Here is a 20,700-nt window from a genome sequence, read left to right on the forward strand (position 1 = left end):
AATACATTTTCAATGAGGAAGAATGACCTTGTTTATGTGTACTATTGTTTATGTATATGCTACTATTTTTGACAGCAAAGGGCAAGGTTTGTGAGTGTGTGCAGGAGGTTACTGAATGCGTGCACACAGGGTGGTGGTGGGGCACTTGAGGTATAGTGCCCAGGGGCACCGCACTGGCTTAATACGGCACTGGTCAGGACTCAAACTCATTATCTCTGGACACAGTTTAGCACTTTACATATTAATTAATAACACTGTACTTATCCTTTTCATTTAGTCGAAGTGGCATCTTTAGTTACACTGAACACTTTCTGGATAATCAAGTAACAAATGTTGAGTGATTGTGTAAGTGAAGAACATTATAGTTTATTAGTAATGTTTATCTGCTTTTACCAGGTGATCCATGTACTGTACTAGCAAATGTTCTTACTGTGATTATTGTACTCACACACTGAGAATCATCTGTAGTGTTTTGTAAATACACTTGAACTGCAGATTAATGTTGTGTATTTATTGCAGTAGAACTGATTCTGGAAGATTAATTTAAAAGATGAGAATATTTATGAAGCTCCAGCTCCACTGTGCACCTGTTAAAAGTCAGGTAGAATAATTTACTAACTATAAAACACCAATCTCAGTTGTTGTTTGGATTTTGTGTGCTTCGAATGTAACCGTGTCATGGGTGTGAAAGAGCTTAAACCTGTTTGACGTGCCTGTTGTGTGACGTTTCCTCACTGATTTCATCTGTCAAAGTGAAAGAATTTCTGAAAGCATCAACACTCAGAAACGTGTCAAACAAAGTTCCAGAAACAGTGAGAGTAAAGCCAGTGTAACGAGGATTGTTGACTAAAGGTAAAACATTTCTCTATTTTAATTTCTGATATGGAAAATGATTATACGGTATATTTCAGAAAATATGTGAAGTGAAAGTATTTAAATCTCCATCAATAAAAGCTGCTTGTATTGTGGAAATGTACTGATTATTCCAGTTTCTCTCCACGGATTAGGATGTGCAGAGTGTAAATGGGATCAGCAGTGTGATGATTTAATAAAAACCATCTAACGCTGACTCTTACTCAGGACACTGTGTTTGACAAATTCAAATTCAAAACACTTAATTTGTCCTCTAGGGGCAATTTAAAAGGAAGTCCTTTTGTAAGATTATTTGGAGAGACTCTTTAAAGAGTGATCCAAAGTAGGTTTTCCATCTCATTGGGTCTTTGATGGATGTGTCCTGGTTTTAGGTCGTTCTTCGGTCACAGAATGACATTCACAGAAAATTGTGGTAACTTTTTTTAGTTCCACTACTCAAGATAATGGTATTAAATAAAAATTTCACACTGTATGGGGTATCTTTTGACCCTAAAAAAGCATAGAAAAATTGACTTTGTTTAACTCTGAATGCAAAATATTTTACAAGGAAAGAAAAGTAATTAATAGAATTGCATCAGAAAAAACTGAACTTTCATTTCTTAGAATTCAAACTCAGATTTCTCTGAAGTGACACTACTATAATTGGGGTGATGATTTTTAAATACGGTTTTCAGTACATTTTGGCTTGGATTCCATACTTTTGCAATATATCACTGAGCTGATAAGTGAAGGCACTCTTAATAATTTTATAATTTTAGCCTCTGTGCTGAAGAATTGCCCTTTTGTTTCATGTTTAGTTTGTTCCATTTCTCCCAAAACTGATTTTGATTAATGGATTATTTTATTTTTCTTCATGTCTGATGGCAGGGCCGGAGTGGGCCCTGTTTTCAGTCCGGGAGTTTAATTCACATTCAGGCCACTTTGAAATGGAGGAGGAATTTGAGTACATTAAAAAAGATAAAACAAATAACTGTTCTTTCACAATGCTTTTTATTTGGTTTAAATTCAGGTAGTGACAATGTATGTTGTTCGTCGTTCTCTGCATTACTTTAGGGTTAATAAAACTTCCATTACACGGTAGTTTAATGACCACAAACGTAATGCAGAGACCGACGAACGATTTCATCTAGTATGAGACGGGGCTCCACTTAAAATTGGATGGTGTGTGGCCGCGTGTCTAATCCACGTATACATTTATCTGTGTCACCAACATGTCCCAAAGTTCCTTAGTGAAAATATTTGAAAACACATCCAAAGGACATGCATCTTCAGAAATCGGCATCTTCGGCCCGGGTGTGGGAATGAACTTTTACGTCGGGGGCGAAATCCAGCTGACTGCCACTCCAAATAGCAAAGCAGCGAGTATGGCTGATTGTTTCGCGTTATTTAAGAATTACACAACACATTTTTAGTCACATAGTCTTAAAATAACGAAAGCACCCATCTCGCGTGCATTTGAACCAATGCTTGTGCATTACATGCCGCATACGCCTCGAAAATAATGGCAAATCAACAATGCTGGGTACTCAGCAACCGGCAGATAAAGCGTGAGGGCGCATTAGGCAACTCAAAAATGGTTAAATGAAATGTAGGCTAAAGCAAGTGTTCGATTCTGCTTAGAATATTGGCATACGCATACACCTCTTCTAAGTTATATATTTAACAACAATTATTTAACATCAAATATGACTTCTAGGCCTGTGTGTTCATAACCACAATGTGCGCACGCCTGTGGAAATGCACGGTGTGACAGCGAGATGAAATAGGCTGGATGAGGAAATAACGCGCAACAGCACATTTGGGACCTGTTCATCTAAAATTGTTAATAACTGGGATGTAAAGCAATGTCCGGTTCTTCTTAGAATTAAGACATACACCACATCTATACCGTGTAAATTGCGAGATTTCACATGACATCAAAAAGCTGAATTGACATCGCAAACTATCGACACATTATAGGCCTAGCATAGACTGATAAAATCGACAAACAGGGTTATCATACTCCATATCTTTCGTAACCTACCAGCTGGTCTTGAGAACATATCTGTCAATTTGGCACATTTTGCTGCCACCTCCTTCCTTTTTTTAAGCTCCGCCCTTTCGGTTCCACCTGGCCTCTTTCTGCCCTCCATCACTGACGCGCGCTGTTTCGCGCCAATGTTGTTTAAGTTCCCCGCAATACAGAGGAGGAGTCTTGGACCAAACCAACTGCAATAGAGGGGAGGGGAGAATTTCCTTATTTGGTAGCGCCTATTTAATCTGCTGCGATGCTGTCGGCGTCTGGGCTGCCATGTGAAAATGCAGAGTGCAGTTGAATTGATGATTAATGCAAGAATAAGATCAGTGACCAAAATTAGTGAAAATTATTTTCCCCATGCTCCAAGCAGGCCACCATTGATGGTTTGGGCTGGGGATGGTCCCGGCTAAATATAGGGCCACCCCGGCATTGTCTGATGGTAGTCCTGTTGTTTTTTTTCTTACAAATCATCAGTTTATAGCTCTTCATAGTACACAGTCTAAACTCAGTGTTTTGTGCTAGTTTGTGTTTTTGGTTATAGTTGCATTTCTTATCAAAACATTTTTCAATTTTGGACCCTTATTTATGATTTTGATTTGTAATACAAATTACAGCCACTTCTAAATGACACTGAATATTCAAAATAGTAAAACACTGCACACTATATAAATGTTGCTTGTGGTGTGTGTGTGTGTGTGTGTGTGTTTGCGTTTGCAGTGAAACCCAGATAAAGAGATCAGACTCACCAGTAACCAGCTGTGTGTCCATGAAGAGCGATAACTCTATGATTGTACCACTAGAACTTAAAGAGAAGAGAGAATCATCACCTGTAGACAGGTAACAACTCCTTACAGTTAATTTGGTGCTAATTGAGATTCTTCCAGCAACCAGCATTTAAAGAGCAGAGAGAATCCTCATCCAGACATGGGTAACACACATTTGCATGTACAACCCCGATTCCAAAAAAGTTGTGACAAAGTACAAATTGTAAATAAAAACGGAATGCAATAATTTACAAATCTCAAAAACTGATATTGTATTCACAATAGAACATAGACAACATATCAAATGTCGAAAGTGAGACATTTTGAAATTTCATGCCAAATATTGGCTCATTTGAAATTTCATGACAGCAACACATCTCAAAAAAGTTGGGACAGGGGCAATAAGAGGCTGGAAAAGTTAAAGGTACAAAAAAGGAACAGCTGGAGGACCAAATTGCAACTCATTAGGTCAATTGGCAATAGGTCATTAACATGACTGGGTATAAAAAGAGCATCTTGGAGTGGCAGCGGCTCTCAGAAGTAAAGATGGGAAGAGGATCACCAATCCCCCTAATTCTGCGCCGACAAATAGTGGAGCAATATCAGAAAGGAGTTCGACAGTGTAAAATTGCAAAGAGTTTGAACATATCATCATCTACAGTCAGGGCCGTTGACAGCTTTGGCTGGGCCCGGGACAAAATAATCTGAGTGGGCCCCCCCCAAATAATCTGAGTGCCCCCCCCCCACACACACACACATACGCGCGCACGCACATCGCCACACAGCAACCACCCACACCCAACCCCTCTTTTCACAGTCTCCATTCACTCCAACCCTTAAATAACAGGTGTTCCAAGCCCATTATAACAGTCAACCATTTTATTTCAACACTTCAACATATTTACAGTTTGAACATTTCCTTAGTCTGCAACTATTCAGGTGCGAAATGCAATGCGCCGGACTTTTGCTGTGGCAAAGTCGTCAATAAGGTCATTGAAGTCCAGCTTCTTTGCAAGTTCGCGCTCTATAGAGAGCATAGCCAGCCCATTGAGCCTCTCCTGTGACATGTTTGAGCGCAGGTAGTTGATAAACCAAAATGATTGTTTACGGGATGGAACTGGGCCTCAATGAGAACGGAGTTATGGCTTTCCCAAAATCTGAACATAGAAGCATCACCACTAGTGATGTGTACAGTGAGTTTTTCAGTGTATTTTTTTGTCTTGTTTTTCATAAACGTCCTTTCCGTACTCGATTTAGAATGTTACAAAAAAAACTGACACCCTCCCAACCACGTAACATTAACCTATCTGACCTGGGAGCTGACATGTTTATTACGGATAAACCAAAAGGATTACAACGTTCCCTGGATATAGAACTGGACCGAGAAGATTTCAAAATCTTAACGTGTAAGCAACAACAATAAAACAGAGGTTGTTTTATTCATTTAGGGCTTATTAGGCTACTTTCATTAATTGCGCTTTTCGTACAGGCCTATCATTTTTCACTTGAGCAAGGGAATTGTTTGAAGAGTATCCAGTCTAAGCGAAAGTTTAATGTTTTGCAACAGACTAACCTCAAAACACCCCATTTATAGCCCATTCGTTACATTAAACTCTATCTAGCTGGCAATTTCACATGCCGTCGTATCTACATGGGATGATTTCCAACAAAATAAGGTTTAATTAACAAGAGGCAGCGTTCCACGGGCTTTCAGCTAACCAGAGTCCAGCTCAGCGCAGCTCAGCAAGCGTGCCTAAAACATTTGGATATGATTGCGGGCCAATGTGCTATTCTTTGCTTCATTGAGATATATGCAACACAGTGTTATTAAACCGATATGTTTATGAAATAATTCAATGCCCTGTGCATTTCAGTGTTCACTCAGTGTACCCTGCTATCCCCTACTTTATAATTATGAATGGCGTGTCGCGCGTGCTGGGGTTACATTACAGGGCTGGAAAAAAGTTATCTGTGTCTTACCTGGCTCAGCTGCCCCACTGCCTTCACCACCTGCTGCATCATCTGAATCTTTTCTAAAATATCTATGCAGTGAGCCCCTGAGGCTCTTGGCTTCTTCATCTCTTTTACTCTTTTCTTTTGTTTGCTCCTGACTTGTGCATGTTGGCAAACGGGCTCGCACGCTTATTGTCGAAGCGTTATGATGGAATAGTGCCGTGTTATTTGGCGCCTTAATCAAAGACCAAACCATTTCTGCATTAGGGGTGGTAGGTGGGTTCTTGAATCTATTTTCGAAGACAATAAAGGCAAAAGAACCAGAAATCATTCATTGAATGCAAATATAGCACATTTTTCTCCCCCAAATCAACACATTTTGAAATGAAACAGAATGATTAATGGCATCTTCATGAGGGACCAGTTCTGGGCCCCCCCTCATGCCTGGGCCCGGGACAAAATACCCGGTTGTCCCCCCCTGTCGACGGCCCTGTCTACAGTGCATAATATCATCAAAAGATTCAGAGAATCTGGAAGAATCTCTGTGCGTAAGGGTCAAGGCCGGAAAACCATACTGGGTGCCCGTGATCTTCGGGCCCTTAGACGGCACTGCATCACATACAGGCATGCTTCTGTATTGGAAATCACAAAATGGGCTCAGGAATATTTCCAGAGAACATTATCTGTGAACACAATTCACCGTGCCATCCGCCGTTGCCAGCTAAATCTCTATAGTTCAAAGAAGAAGCCGTATCTAAACATGATCCAGAAGCGCAGACGTCTTCTCTGGGCCAAGGCTCATTTAAAATGGACTGTGGCAAAGTGGAAAACTGTTCTGTGGTCAGATGAATCAAAATTTGAAGTTCTTTATGGAAATCAGGGACGCCGTGTCATTCGGACTAAAGAGGAGAAGGACGACCCGAGTTGTTATCAGCGCTCAGTTCAGAAGCCTGCATCTCTGATGATATGGGGTTGCATTAGTGCGTGTGGCATGGGCAGCTTACACATCTGGAAAGACACCATCAATGCTGAAAGGTATATCCAGGTTCTAGAGCAACATACGCTCCCATCCAGACGACGTCTCTTTCAGGGAAGACCTTGCATTTTCCAACATGACAATGCCAAACCACATACTGCATCAATTACAGCATCATGGCTGCGTAGAAGAAGGGTCCGGGTACTGAACTGGCCAGCCTGCAGTCCAGATCTTTCACCCATAGAAAACATTTGGCGCATCATAAAACAGAAGATACGACAAAAAAGACCTAAGACAGTTGAGCAACTAGAATCCTACATTAGACAAGAATGGGTTAACATTCCTATCCCTAAACTTGAGCAACTTGTCTCCTCAGTCCCCAGACGTTTACAGACTGTTGTAAAGAGAAAAGGGGATGTCTCACAGTGGGAAACATGGCCTTGTCCCAACTTTTTTGAGATGTGTTGTTGTCATGAAATTTAAAATCACCTAATTTTTCTCTTTAAATGATACATTTTCTCAGTTTAAACATTTGATATGTCATCTATGTTCTATTCTGAATAAAATATGGAATTTTGAAACTTCCACATCATTGCATTCCATTTTTATTTACAATTTGTACTTTGTCCCAACTTTTTTGGAATTGGGGTTGTAAAAAATAAATCAAATCTCAAACAGGCAGAAAAAAAAGAATGAAAAAGACAGGACGGAACAAAAGGAGAGGGAAAAAGAATGGAAAGGGGAATAATATCATTTCAAAGCAAATATTCCCAATCAAGTTAAAAGAAAGAAATTCAAGAATAAATCATTTTTATCCGCTCTATCCCTGACCTGAGGTTTGGATCAGCGCCGTTCTGCAGGAGCACTTTAAGGCACCGCAGTCCTTTTTCTGATTCCTTCCCTGCAGCCAGATGCACCGCGGCCATGCCTTCACTGAGCAGCAGGTTGGGTTCTGCACCTCTCTGCAGTAAATCCTCCACCGTCCTGTTACACCACAGAAGGAGACAGAGAAAAACAAGCAAGGGTTCACATAGGGCTGTGCGATATATCGAATATACTCGATATATCGCTGAAAATTCTGTGTGCGATACATAAAATTATTATATCGTAACTATCGAGTATTTTATGGTCATCTTCCGACTTGCGTTTGTTGTGTTCGTTTAAAACCTTTTCCGGTGGTTTTCTCCCTGTCCCTCAGGCAGTAACGCGAGAGGCTGCCTAAGGGGAAAGAAAACAAAAACGTCACGCACTCGCCAACCAATCCCGGGCGACATCTCGGTGCTGAAAGGAACTTCCGGGAAGATTAATTTGTGTTGCCAGATTGGGCGGTTTTAAGTGCGTTTTGGCGGGTTTTGAACATATTTTGGGCTGGAAAACGTCAGCAGTATCTGGCAACAGGCGGGAAGATTTCCAAGTTCCGGTTTACAGCGCTGACTCAGTTCGTGCAGTCGCTGGTGCGGGACTCCCTAAAGTGAATGACGCATGAAATGGAATGACGAATGACAGCTAGTGATTTGAACAATAAATGGTCCCTTGTCATTCAGATTCTTATAAATGGAATAATGATTGAAATCTTTAGTTTTAGACCTCCCTAGGATAAGATAAGTGGGTGCTTGGTGGGATATCAGCTTTTACAAATGGAATGACAGGGTTTCTATATGTATTGACTTACTTTGAGCTAATGTTGTCAGTGATATCACCTTTTACAAATGGAATGGCAGTGAATTTGGGTGGAATGACATACTTTTAGGTTATGTTATCGTTGATATCACCTTTTACAAATGGAATGACATTGTTTTTTAGGTGGAATGACATATTTGAAGCTAATGTTATCAGTGATATCACCTTTTACAAATTGAATGACAGTGTTTTTAGGTGGAATGACACACTTTGAGCATATGTTATCAGGGATATTTCCATTTACAAATGAAATGACAGTGAATTTAGGTGGAATGACATACTTTTAGGTTGTTATCAGTGATATCACCTTTTACAAACGGAATGACAGTGTGTTTAGGTGGAATGACAAACTTTAAGCTAATGTTATCAGTGATATCACCTTTTACAAATGGAATGACAGTGTTTCTAGGTGGAATGACATACTTTTAGGTTATATTATCAGTGGTATAACCTTTTACAAATGGAATGACAGTGTTTTTAGGTGAATGACATACTTTTAGCTAATGTTATCAGTGATATCGCCTTTAAGAAATGGAATGACAGGGTTTCTAAGTGGAATGACATACTTTTAGTTTAAGTTAAAGTCTAAAAAAAAAGTTAAGGTCTAAAACTAAAGATTTCAATCGTTATTCCATTTGTAAGAATCTGAATGACAAGGGACCATTTATTGTTCAAATTTACTACCTGTCATTCGTCATTCCATTTCATGCGTCATTCACTTTAGGGAGTCCCAAATGGAGAGCCGGGATCTGGACACAGATAATGTGACCCCACCCTCAGAAAACCGGTAAACTGCCATGTTGTAATATTTTAGTCATTAACTGTTCTTATCTGAAATATGGAGTGAGTAGATATGAGAAGAATAACTGAACACAAATTTATCCTCCGAATGAAAAGTTCTCAGTCACCACTTTAAACATTCAGATTCTGTTCACTGTCAGTAAAATGATGTTCTTATAAAATAATAAAGCAGTTAAACAGTAAAGAGTAGGTATGAGCCGATACACTAAAGCCACGATACGAGTCGTATCCCAAAACAGGCTTCACAGGACCAGACTGATGAGATGGAGAAAGATTATTTGAAAGTAAATTTCCTTGACAATGGGAACCCACGGCGAAAAATAAACAGAGGAGAGAAATATTACATATTTTGCACGAATGCATTTTGACTGCGCTGTATTGTCACACTGTGTTGCATAAATCAGTGCTTTTAATGTTCACGCTCACTTAAGGGCGCAACCATATTTTCATTTTGTTGGCGGTGTCAGAGGTCAACATGACGTAGAATCATCGATAGGTTTCCTGTATCTTGATTGGCTCGCTGCTCCTGACACCGCGATGTTGCCGGATGAACAAAACCTTGTTGAAAAATAGCAGGGTGCAAAACCTGTGGTTGCAAAAATAATCACTGTGATAATACGGGAAAGTGTTTTTTCTGTGTTCCATTGCTGACAACCAAGCGATGTAAACGACTTCCTAAACAGTGGCTACACAACTTGAACAGGTCACACTTTAGAAACTCTCCTTTGGCAGAAATTCTGTTTGTGAGGACCATTTTGAGTCCGATTGCTTTGAAAGGAATCTCCAGGCCGAGCTCTTGGGCTACGCAGGTCACGTTCGACTCAAACTCGATGCTGTGCCAACAATATTCCAACACCGTCTACGGAAAAGGGATTCAGGCCGTGCAAGCCGATGAGCTGGGATAGTACAGACGTTCAAAGAGAATGTATATATTTTGGCACTGCCTAAAAGCAGAGCTCCAGATGAGTGTAAAATGTGTTAGTAAATAATCCCACGTGATTTTTATTTTTCAAGCAAATTAAAAACCCATCTATCTTCTGTAAATAAAGAGACAAATTGAATTGTGCGGTGCTCCACGCTTCACCTGCTATAAACTCTCACTCAGCTTCGAGCTGTCACAAGCCTATATTTAGACCATATACACTTGTGACACACTGCATGTCTATATCTGCATTAACACGCGCAATAAATAAATAAATCGGCTCGTCCATACTGCTGACTTGAAGATGACTCTTTTTCATCTGACTAAATCCAGGCTCGCAAGTATGTTTACATTGTCTGCACTTAACTTCCGCTACCTGGCCATCAGCGACTTGACGTCATATTGGTTGCCCATGTGCAATAAAACTTGACATGTTTTGGACCTTTAAGCACTTAAAGCTACTTATGATGGCTAATCAGGTGGCTGTGTGTGTGTGTGTGTGTGTGTTATTATAATTTGGGCTTGTACTATCGATATCGATCATGTTTAAATGCTGTACCGGTCCCCTTTAACGTAGAAAGATTGTTTGATGGTAAATTGTGCTTTAAATGATTAAAATTCCAAATTAGTGTCGTCACATATGCTACTCCCTCTGCTGCTGCTGCCGAGTGTGTAAGAAGAGGTGGAGGTCATAATGAATATTGAACAGAAATATGGTGAAATATGATATGATACAAATTCATCTCGCCAGTATTTTGTGTCGGAATTCTGTGTAAGAAAAACTGTCTCATGTCCACTCTATAATGCTGTACAGTAAAGTCCAGATGAAGAGATCAGACTCACCAGAACCCAGCTGTGTCTCCATGAAGAGTGATGAGTCTATGGATGTTCCCTGGAGCTTTAAAACTGGAAACCCGTCACCTGGACACAGGTAACATCCCATAATTCTCAGAGTTAAAGTCACTGCAGAGTGAAAGGCCGTGTTACACATTCCTTTATCCAGTTCAGATCATTAGCAGAATTTTGATATTTATCAGTTTGTTATACTTTAATTAGGCCATAATCCTGCTACAGTACTTTCAGTAAACATTTTAGAGTAATTAATATCAGTAACTGTGCAGTTCAGTGTTTCACAGTGTCACGTACATCATCAGGAAGTAAATTCATCTGGATGTGGCAATAAAAGTCAGAGTAATGGTGAACAAAATCACTTAAATAAACAATAAAGACTCATTCCACTGTTCACTGTTGGTCAAATTAAGTCAAAATAACAAATCATTCAAAAAGTGTAAATGGTTTATTTAATGGCGTGTCTATAATGCTGTACAGTGAAGTCCAGATGAAGAGATCAGACTCACCAGAACCCAGCTGTGTCTCCATGAAGAGCGATGCGTCTATGGGTATTCCCTGGAGCTTTAAAACTGGAAACCCGTCACCTGGGCACAGGTAACATCCCATAATTCTCGGAGTTAAAGTCACAGTAATGGATGTGCTCCACTGTCATTAGCAGCTGTTTTGATGTTTATTATAGTTCCTTGGTCTTTAGTGATGCTACAATGCTTTCAGTAAATGCTTTAGAGGAAATAGTGTAAACATTTATTCAGGTGAAAATGTCTTATGGCTAATGTTTTGAATGCTAAAGCCAGAAATGGTAATCTAAGCAAAAAGAACTGAACCAGCTGAAATTCTGATCTCTTATCTCCTTCATCTTTGGATCTCAAACCCAAATGTCTTCAGTGTAAAGCAAAAACAAAAGAGCTGGCCTTGCTGTTCCAGTACTTTTGGAGGGGCCTGTCGGAAGAAGGGAAAAAAAAACTAGAAGCCTAAAATTAAAACAGGGACAGATTTTTCTCCAGGTCCACAATGCTGCTGTATTTAGTTCTGTGTTCTCTAAATAATTATTCACTTGCTCCATTTATTGCAGTAAAATTGGGACTAAATCTGAGACTCCAGTATTAAAGGGATTAAAGTTGTTGTCTTTAACAGCTACTATTTTTGTTCTCAGTGTTTTACAGAAGGCAGGAGACAGAAGAGAAAAGATCTTCATCGCAGATACAGGGTAAGATCAAACCCAACAACATGACCGTGACACTGACGCTCTGGTATTCTAAACCTCTCTGCTGTTATTATCTACAGGATTAGATTATAGAAAACATCACTGAGCTCTATATAAAATCTGGAGAGCTCATAGGGTCGTCAGGGTGAAGCCAGCTGGCCGCCATCTTACCACTCCCATCACGGAGCGGAACTGTCATTTAGACGACTGGAAGCTCCACAAAATTGGACGAGTTATTTATGTAGTCGGTGAGAAAAATGAGAAGAAAAATGCCTACATGTGCAGCAGTGAACTGTACAAATCGTCAGGTCAAAGGTTGTGGACGGACATTTCACCTGTGAGTATTGATGGCTAGCGTGTGATCATTTTTACACGTGTGTGCACAGCGCCGTTTGCGTGGACCCCCTATAGGAAGAGAGGGGAAAAACTGTCTGATCGTCTTGTCTGTTTTTGTTGAAAATCTGACATTGATATCTGGGGTGAACACTGTGACTGTGTCAGATTATCGATGCAAATGTTCCTGACTAGATCAAAGCCAATGTCTGTCTATAAAATATAAAAAAAAGGAAGAAGAAATGTATGAAGGAGAAAGCGACAGGAACTGAAATAATCTCCGTAAAAAGAATTATAGAGCGGCGGCTACAATTATCGACACCTTAACGATCTTTTGGTCGTTGCAAAAGTGGAAAAGACTTTCAATCAGTAAATTGTGCATGAATAATTACTCAAACTTCCACTGGGAAAAATGAGCTGATTCCTGATTATTTAGCGTATCAGATCACGTGACTCCATTCCACAATTATCAACACCTTTGTCCACAGTTATCGACACCGTTCCACAATTATTGCCATTCAGATGGTTTTATTTTTAAAAAATCGTACATACTATTAAGTTAACAAGACAGCTTTAATTTAAAATTTGTTTTACGTAGACTTGTACTAAATATAAAATCTTTTATATAAATATATGGATGTTGGTGTTGCCATAAATGAGGAGGTAATTCTAATGTTTGTAAACAAATCAACTGATGTTTAACCTGCGTCAGAAAATCTTTTTGTTCCACTTTCGAAGGATTTTCGTAAATCACATTTTGTTAGTCATTCGTTGTTGTTGTTTGTATTAATTTCTAGTTTTGTTGTTTACCAATAAATGCGTTGACGACAGGCAGTTGACATTGTAACCACATGAAAATCCAGGTCAAAGGTCGCATGTCATTCCTCGAACCAAAAAATAAAATGTCCACTGATATTGTAATATGTGGTCGATATTTACAACAAACTGAAAAAAATTCTGAATGGAATAGAAAAATCTGAATATTTCAAGCATGTAATTTTTTTTTTATGTTAGGAATTTAATTCAGGTCTAATTCTACTGATTTCAATCGGATTCCAAATACTCTATAAACATTCCATTCTGTTATAAATCAGAAAAAAATGATTATAAATCACAGCACTTTTATTTTTTTAAAGCACTTCATCTACTTCAACAATGTTACACACAGAGATCGATCCATAACAGTCGTAAATGTCCCTTAATCCCACAGGGTGTCGATAATGGTGGACACCGGTGAAAGTGATCACTATTATCGACACCTCACGTGACTTCTCAAACGTGCGTTTAGATACAAAATGGCAGCTGTAAATGAAAGAGTAAGAAATAAAGTAGGTTTTGACGAGGAGATCATGAAATATCGGTGAATTTGATCAATAAAAACATGTCCATGATCTTTGCACCATGCTTCCCTGCGATGATAACGTCCGGGTTTTCCTCAACTTGCTGATCGTGCTAAAAGAAATTCCGTCTCAGGTAACGAGCTGTGTCATCAGACGACAAGATCAAAGGGTGGGGGTGGGGTCTTCCGGTTTATTAATTAACTGATAATAAGTGCTGTAACTGAAACTCAGCTTTGTATGATTGTTTGTTTGTTTGTTTGTTTGTTTTTATTGGTAAATCTGAAAAGGTGTCGATAATTATGGACTGTTGATAATTGTAGCTGCCGCTCTAGTAAAAAAAAAAGAGCCATGAAAAAAATGATCAGAGACTGAACTGGAAAAGGGAAAAAAATACTAACAGTGAAGCAGAGCGCGATAAAGATGTGTCAGGAATGGGGGTCAAGTTGAGAAAATAAGAGGAGGTAATGAAAGGGGGCGGAGTCAGGAGGTACTTTTCTTGGGGCAAATTTGATGAGATACCACGGTTTAACACACAAGCCAGAGACACGCAATGGGGGTGGTAATATGGCGGCCAGACGGCTTCACTCGTCTCTACAGCGGGGAATAGGCTCTGAGCTCTCCAGGTTTTATATAGAGCTCAGTGGAAAAGATACAATCAAATCCGGTAAATCCATAGTGTTAGCATCCTAAAGAACGGTTATCTGTGGGAACCAGTCAGAAAAAACTGTGATGTTAAACTGTAATAATTGGAGCCCAGGTCTCACCGCGTCTTCTTATTTCACCCCCTCACACAGACACGCCCCAGAATCTCCTGCTGTAAATGAATTCCAGAAAAAGTTCAGATTAAATCTGATGAAGAAGTTTCAGTGTTTAAATGGAGTGATGATAAAGCCGGAAACGCGAGCGCTCCTGAATGAGATCTACACCGAGCTCTACATCACAGAGGGAGACAGTGGAGACGTCAATACAGAACATGAGGTGAGACGGATTGAGGCAGCGTCCAGGAGAAAAACAACAGAGGAAACACCAATCAAATGCAGCGACATCTTTAAGCCCTTATCTGAAGAAGACGAACCCATCAGAAATGTAGTGACAAAGGGCGTGGCTGGTATCGGAAAAACAGTCTCTGTGCAGAAGTTCATTGTGGACTGGGCTGAAGGGAAAGCAAATCAGGACGTCCCCCTCATATTTCCACTTCCTTTCAGAGAGCTGAATCTGATGAAGGACCAAAACCTGAGTCTGATGGAGCTCCTTCATGTCTGCTTTAAGGAAACCAGAGAAACAGAAATGTCCAGGTTGGAAAAGGTTCTGTTCATTTTTGATGGATTGGATGAGTGTCGTTTCCCTCTGGATTTCCGGAACACAGTGAGAGTGTGTGATGTAACTGAATCAGCATCGGTGCGTGTGCTGCTGATAAACCTGATCAAAGGGAATCTGCTTCCCTCTGCTCTCGTCTGGATCACCTCCCGACCAGCAGCAGCTGATCAAATCCCCTCTGAGTACGTCCATAGAGTCACAGAGGTACGAGGGTTCAATGACCCCCAGAAGGAGGAGTACTTCAGGAAGAGGGTCAGTGATCAGAGCCTGGCCGAGAACATCATCACACACCTGAAGTCATTAAGAAGCCTGTACATCATGTGTCACATCCCAGTCTTCTGCTGGATTTCAGCCGCTGTCCTCGAGAGAATGTTGGGTGAAGCAGAGAGTGGAGAGATCCCCAAGACTCTGACTCAAATGTACACACACTTCCTCATCATTCAGACAAACGTCATCAGAGAAAAATACTCAAAGAAGCAGGAGAGTGATGAAGAAATGCTGCTCAAACTGGGACAACTGGCTTTTGAGCAGCTGGAGAAAGGCAACCTGATCTTCTATGAGGAAGACCTGCGAGGGTGTGGCATTGATGTGACAGAAGCAGCAGTGTACTCAGGTGTGTGTACGCAGATCTTCAGAGAGGAGCCTGGGCTTCACCAGAGTAAAGTGTACTGCTTTGTTCATCTGAGCATTCAGGAGCATCTCGCAGCTCTGTATGTACATCTGACCTTCATGAAGGAAAAGAGAAATGTTCTTGATCAGAGTCGGTCCTTTGAGACAGTTTCAGATGTACACAGGAGGGCTGTAGATCAGACGTTAAAATCTGAGACTGGACATCTGGATCTGTTCCTCCGCTTTCTTCTGGGTCTCTCACTGGAGTCCAATCAGAAACTCTTAGATGCCTTAGTAACACAGACAGGAAGTAACTCCCAGAGCAAAGAGGAAACAGTTCAGTACATTAAGAAGAAGATCAGTAGAGATGATCTTCCTGCAGAAAAATCCATCAATCTGTTCCACTGTCTGAATGAACTGGGTGATGATTCTCTCGTGGAGGAAATCCAACGCTACCTGAAATCTGGGAAACGAAGTGAACTCTCTCCTTCACAGTGGTCTGCTCTGGTGTTTGTGTTACTGACTTCAGCACAGGAGCTGGAGGAGTTTGATCTGAGTAAATATACCAGTACAGAGAAGGTAACAGATCGGGTTCTTGTGAAGGTGATGCCTGTGATTGCAGCATCCAGGAAAGCCGTGTAAGTAAAGCTGAATAGAACTGTTCTACTGTTCCACTGTTAGAAAGAGAGAAACTGAAAGCACTTTGACAGAAACGCACTTTGGGATGTTTTGAGTTTCAGGTGATCCAGAGTGTGTTAATACAAATAGATCAGTAGATAAATGAGGGGAAAACAGCTGCATGTAGAATTGAATAAAACTGAAGTTCAGCTATTAAAGAAGTAGAAACCAGTTGATGTCATTTCAGGAGAAAAATGTTTACGTCTCACATTCTGCCATTTTGTCCCAAGAAGTGTGGAAGCTGTGAGCTGAAGATGGAAGTGACAGCCAGCTAACGAGACTCACAAACACCACATTTCCAAAACTGAACAAATAATCAAACAGAACTTTATACTAACAGTTTATTTACAATATTTACAAATTACACCACTATTGCAGGCTCCGATGTCCCGTAAACATTGAGGGTTTTTTTCTGTGTAAAACCTTCACTGAGTGCAGTGTGAGGGTTTTTTGTTCACATCCCTCCACATTAAATTTGTGTTGTAGCTGAAATGTAATTACACAGACGCTGGGCCTGTAGAGCCATGTGAAGTTTGCAGTAATACAAAATTATAATTCCACAAAACTTTACTGTTATTAATGACCTGATAAATAGAGGATATTACACGGTGGCACGAAGATCTGAAATTTATCTTCGAGTGGTGAATGTACATATCACGAGTGAGCGAAGTGAGCGTGTAATGTTCTTTATATTATATGGACACAAGTTAATCAAAAGAGTTTTAATTTTGAACTGGTTCGCCATTTTGACAACGCGCGTCTAATCAGCGGGGAAACGCTGGGAGTGACGTCATCGGGGTGAAATATCGGGAAATATGACGCAGACACGAGTGTTTTACTGGGAAATCCACCGCTCGTGTTTTTCATCCGAGCTCCATCCGGGACATGGAGAACCAAAACCGAGACGTAAATCTCTATCTGTCACTCGTGAGGAAATCAGTGAGTTGTTTTGATAAATTTGGGGACTTTTTGTTTGTGAACGTGTCGATATAATAAAAAGAAAATCACATGTTGGACTGAAGATCTGAAGTTTATCTTCTCGTGTTGAAAAATATTTGACTTGTTCACTTCGCTCACTCGTGATCTATACATTCACCGCTCGAAGATAAACTTCATGTCTTTGTGCCACCATGTAATATCCTCTGTATGTGTCCCTCAGCTCCAGGATGGGTTTCATATGAAAAATACGAGTGGCGTGTTTCCCAGTAAAACACTCGTGTCTGTCTAATAAAAGGTTTTATTCAGGTGGTGAAAACAGCCTTTCACAGAGCGCTTAAGAGAAGCACTATTATTTATTTTTAAAACGTCACAAGGTCTCAAAAAAAGTTTGTTTCCAGTCGCCCGTCCAACCCTGAACATTTCTGAAGTGTTGGAAAAATGCAAGCAGTCTTTTTTTTTTTTTAAAGTATCAAGCATTTCAAACGATGGAAAACGTTTACCGCTGCTCAGAAACAATGGCGGCTACGGGCGCAGCCATATTTGATGTACCACGTGACGACAGCGATAACATGCGGGAATTCAACGGGATTCTCGCGGGAAACCAATTGGCGACAAAATGGTGACAAACGTAACGCAAACACATGCGATATTTAACGTTCACTTCACATGCATGAAAACCAGTCACAGCCAATATAAAACTATCCCATACTCATCCCTCCACACACAATCCCAGTCAGAATCACACATCAGCATTCGTGTCCGCCTGCAATTATAGCGCCACTGAAAAAGGTGCTCAGGTCAGTGCAGACATCCCACTTGAAGATCTGCTGGAAAGGTTTGAACATTGATTCAGTAAAACTGTCGTGTAAGTGGCGGTAGACGGATGCCATCGCTGGAAGAGTGTGTTTATTCTAAAAACAATAAGCAGGTATACAATTCCAAAAGATTGGGAAGAATCAAAATCGGAAGACGAGCAAAGGTCATGTGATCTACAGACAGGCGAGTCGAGGCCGAGACAAAAACCGGAGTAATAACACAAAGAACGGCTCGAGAAGGTCAGACATGAGTGCACTGAGCGGTGACGTCACGAAGTCTGTTTGTGTTCAGCCTGTAATTGGTCCTTGAGTCACGCGCTGCTCGTTGAGAGTGTGACTGCACGTGGGCGCCAGTGATAGTTCGTGGCTGGGGGGCGGATGTGACAAAAACGTTATTTTAATGAATATTAAAATGAATCTCTTCCATGTCATTTTAAAACGAGACCCGAAACTGACATTAAACTGTACAATCAGTTAACAGCCAGTGTCGCTTTACTCGCGCATGCTTAAGTTACGACAACAACTTTACGACAGCCCACAATCTGTCAACTCCAATCTGTCTTACGGCAGCTACTGTTATCTACACATCTTCATGCTCATGCATTCATTGTGGAACTGATAAAGCAGAACATTATGAAGTGTTGATGTTGCGTTTGTGGGATTAAACATTGGGCGGTGGTGGATGAACAAAGAAGAAAAACACCTCAAAAAGTATTATTTTTATTTTCATGAAATCCTGCAATCATGCATATAATTATAATAAATTTCCATCATAACTCAGTTTGATATTTAGTCACCAAATTGTTTGTACGTACCAATTTAATACGGTTCTGAAAGAAAAGGGAAAAAATCTGACCATCGTACCCTGAATTTTTTGAGGTTGTGACAGAAAACCATTCCATTATCCATCCATCCATTATCCGTAACCGCTTATCCTGTACAGGGTCGCGGGCAAGCTGGATCCTATCCCAGCTGACTACGGGCGAAAGGCGGGGTTCACCCTGGACAAGTCGCCAGGTCATCACAGGGCTGACACATAGACACAGACAACCATTCACACTCATATTCACACCTACAGTCAATTTAGAGTCACCAGTTAACCTAACCTGCATGTCTTTGGACTGTGGGGGAAACCGGAGCACCCGGAGGAAACCCACGCGGACACGGGGAGAACATGCAAACTCCACACAGAAAGGCCCTCGCCGGCCACGGGGCTCGAACCCAGACCTTCTTGCTGTGAGGCGAGAGTGCTAACCACTACACCACCGTGCCGCCCCTGTGACAGAAAACACAATTTATTATTTTTTGCTTGGCCTAATGTAAATTTATTCTGCGCTAATTATTCTGTTGTTGTAATGTCCTGACAGCGTTTATAAATTGTAACTTTTTTGTTGTGTTGACCTTCTCACAGCTTTTATTCTTTTTCATGCTGTCGCTCTTTGGTGTGTTTATTTGTCTCTGAAACAAAAAGCTCTGTCTCAAACTTCAGTGTCCTTTTCTGGGAGAGGTCTTTACCCCCCACACACAGGGAAAGTCAGACTGGGAGACACAACACACAGAGTGTAAGGGGAAGAACATGTCCAGTCTGTAAATCACTGGCACCAGGAACAAATAAGGAGCACCTGGCAACACACACACACTGCTATCCAACGAGCTCATCATGAGTCGCTCCATAAAACCCCTTCAGCACGGGGCTGGTGATCATTTCAGTAGCTCACTAATTAGAGAACAAATCCAGTGTCTGAGCTGTTCAGATAAATATGGCTCTGCCTCTAACTCTGCCTGCTTCATCTCAACCTGACTTTGATCATTTGGGTGAGTTTATGATGTTTTATTTTATTTCCTTCAGTATCAGTTGTGATGGAATTGGAGGGAGCAGCGCTAAAGCTCTGGTCTCAGCGCTCAACTCAGAAACCTCCAATCTGAGAGAACTGCATCTGACTGTGAGGACACTGAATCTGACTGGGAATAAACTAGAAGACTCAGGAGTGAAGCGTCTCTGCGCTGGACTGGAGAATCCTCACTGTAAAGTGGAGAGCCTGGTGTAAGATCATCTCTTTGTGTACATTATTGATTTTCAGTTGAATTTGACTGTAACAGTCCAACATGCAGAACAAATATATTCCTCATTAAACTCATCACTTCTGCATTAAAGCACTAATTAAACACACTGAGAATTTGATACGTGGGGATAAAAATACAGTTAAAGCAGCAGGGACGTCACTAGGTTTGAGAGACAGGGGTAGCTTAGCACCCAGAGGATTAAAGGTATTGTGCGCGCGCAGCGCACGCCGAACATTTTTCAGAGCACCTACTAAGGCTGTCAATCAATTCATTATTTTAAGAGCATCACACCTTGGGGACACACTTCCCACCATTTCTATTCTATTTTAAAATTGCTTTCATCATTTAATTGCTTGCTGAAGCAACTTCACCAGCTAAACTACAAAAATGTGAAAAAACAATGGTAGGTGTCATGCATTCCTGCGCAAACTGAAGAGGGCAAGTGCTTCACAAATCATCATGTAAACATTCTACAGAAGACTCAATATAGCCTAGGTAAAGTTAAGCAAATGCAAACCACTGACATCAAATTACAATCTCACCGTGTGTGTCTGCAAATGAAA

The 20,700-nt window shown here is 40.7% G+C and overlaps 1 protein-coding gene and 1 pseudogene across 26 annotated transcripts in view; both read left to right on the top strand.

Annotated features, from left to right (window-relative positions):
* Window positions 1-20,700, top strand: part of LOC132900331 (NACHT, LRR and PYD domains-containing protein 12-like) — a 664,923-nt gene that overhangs the window by 618,496 nt on the left and 25,727 nt on the right. The window lies entirely within an intron of this gene.
* On the top strand, window positions 772-15,292 carry LOC132900340 (NLR family CARD domain-containing protein 3-like; annotated as a pseudogene).

This window comes from Neoarius graeffei, chromosome 16 (assembly GCF_027579695.1).
Source record: "Neoarius graeffei isolate fNeoGra1 chromosome 16, fNeoGra1.pri, whole genome shotgun sequence".
NCBI classification, from domain to species: domain Eukaryota; kingdom Metazoa; phylum Chordata; class Actinopteri; order Siluriformes; family Ariidae; genus Neoarius; species Neoarius graeffei.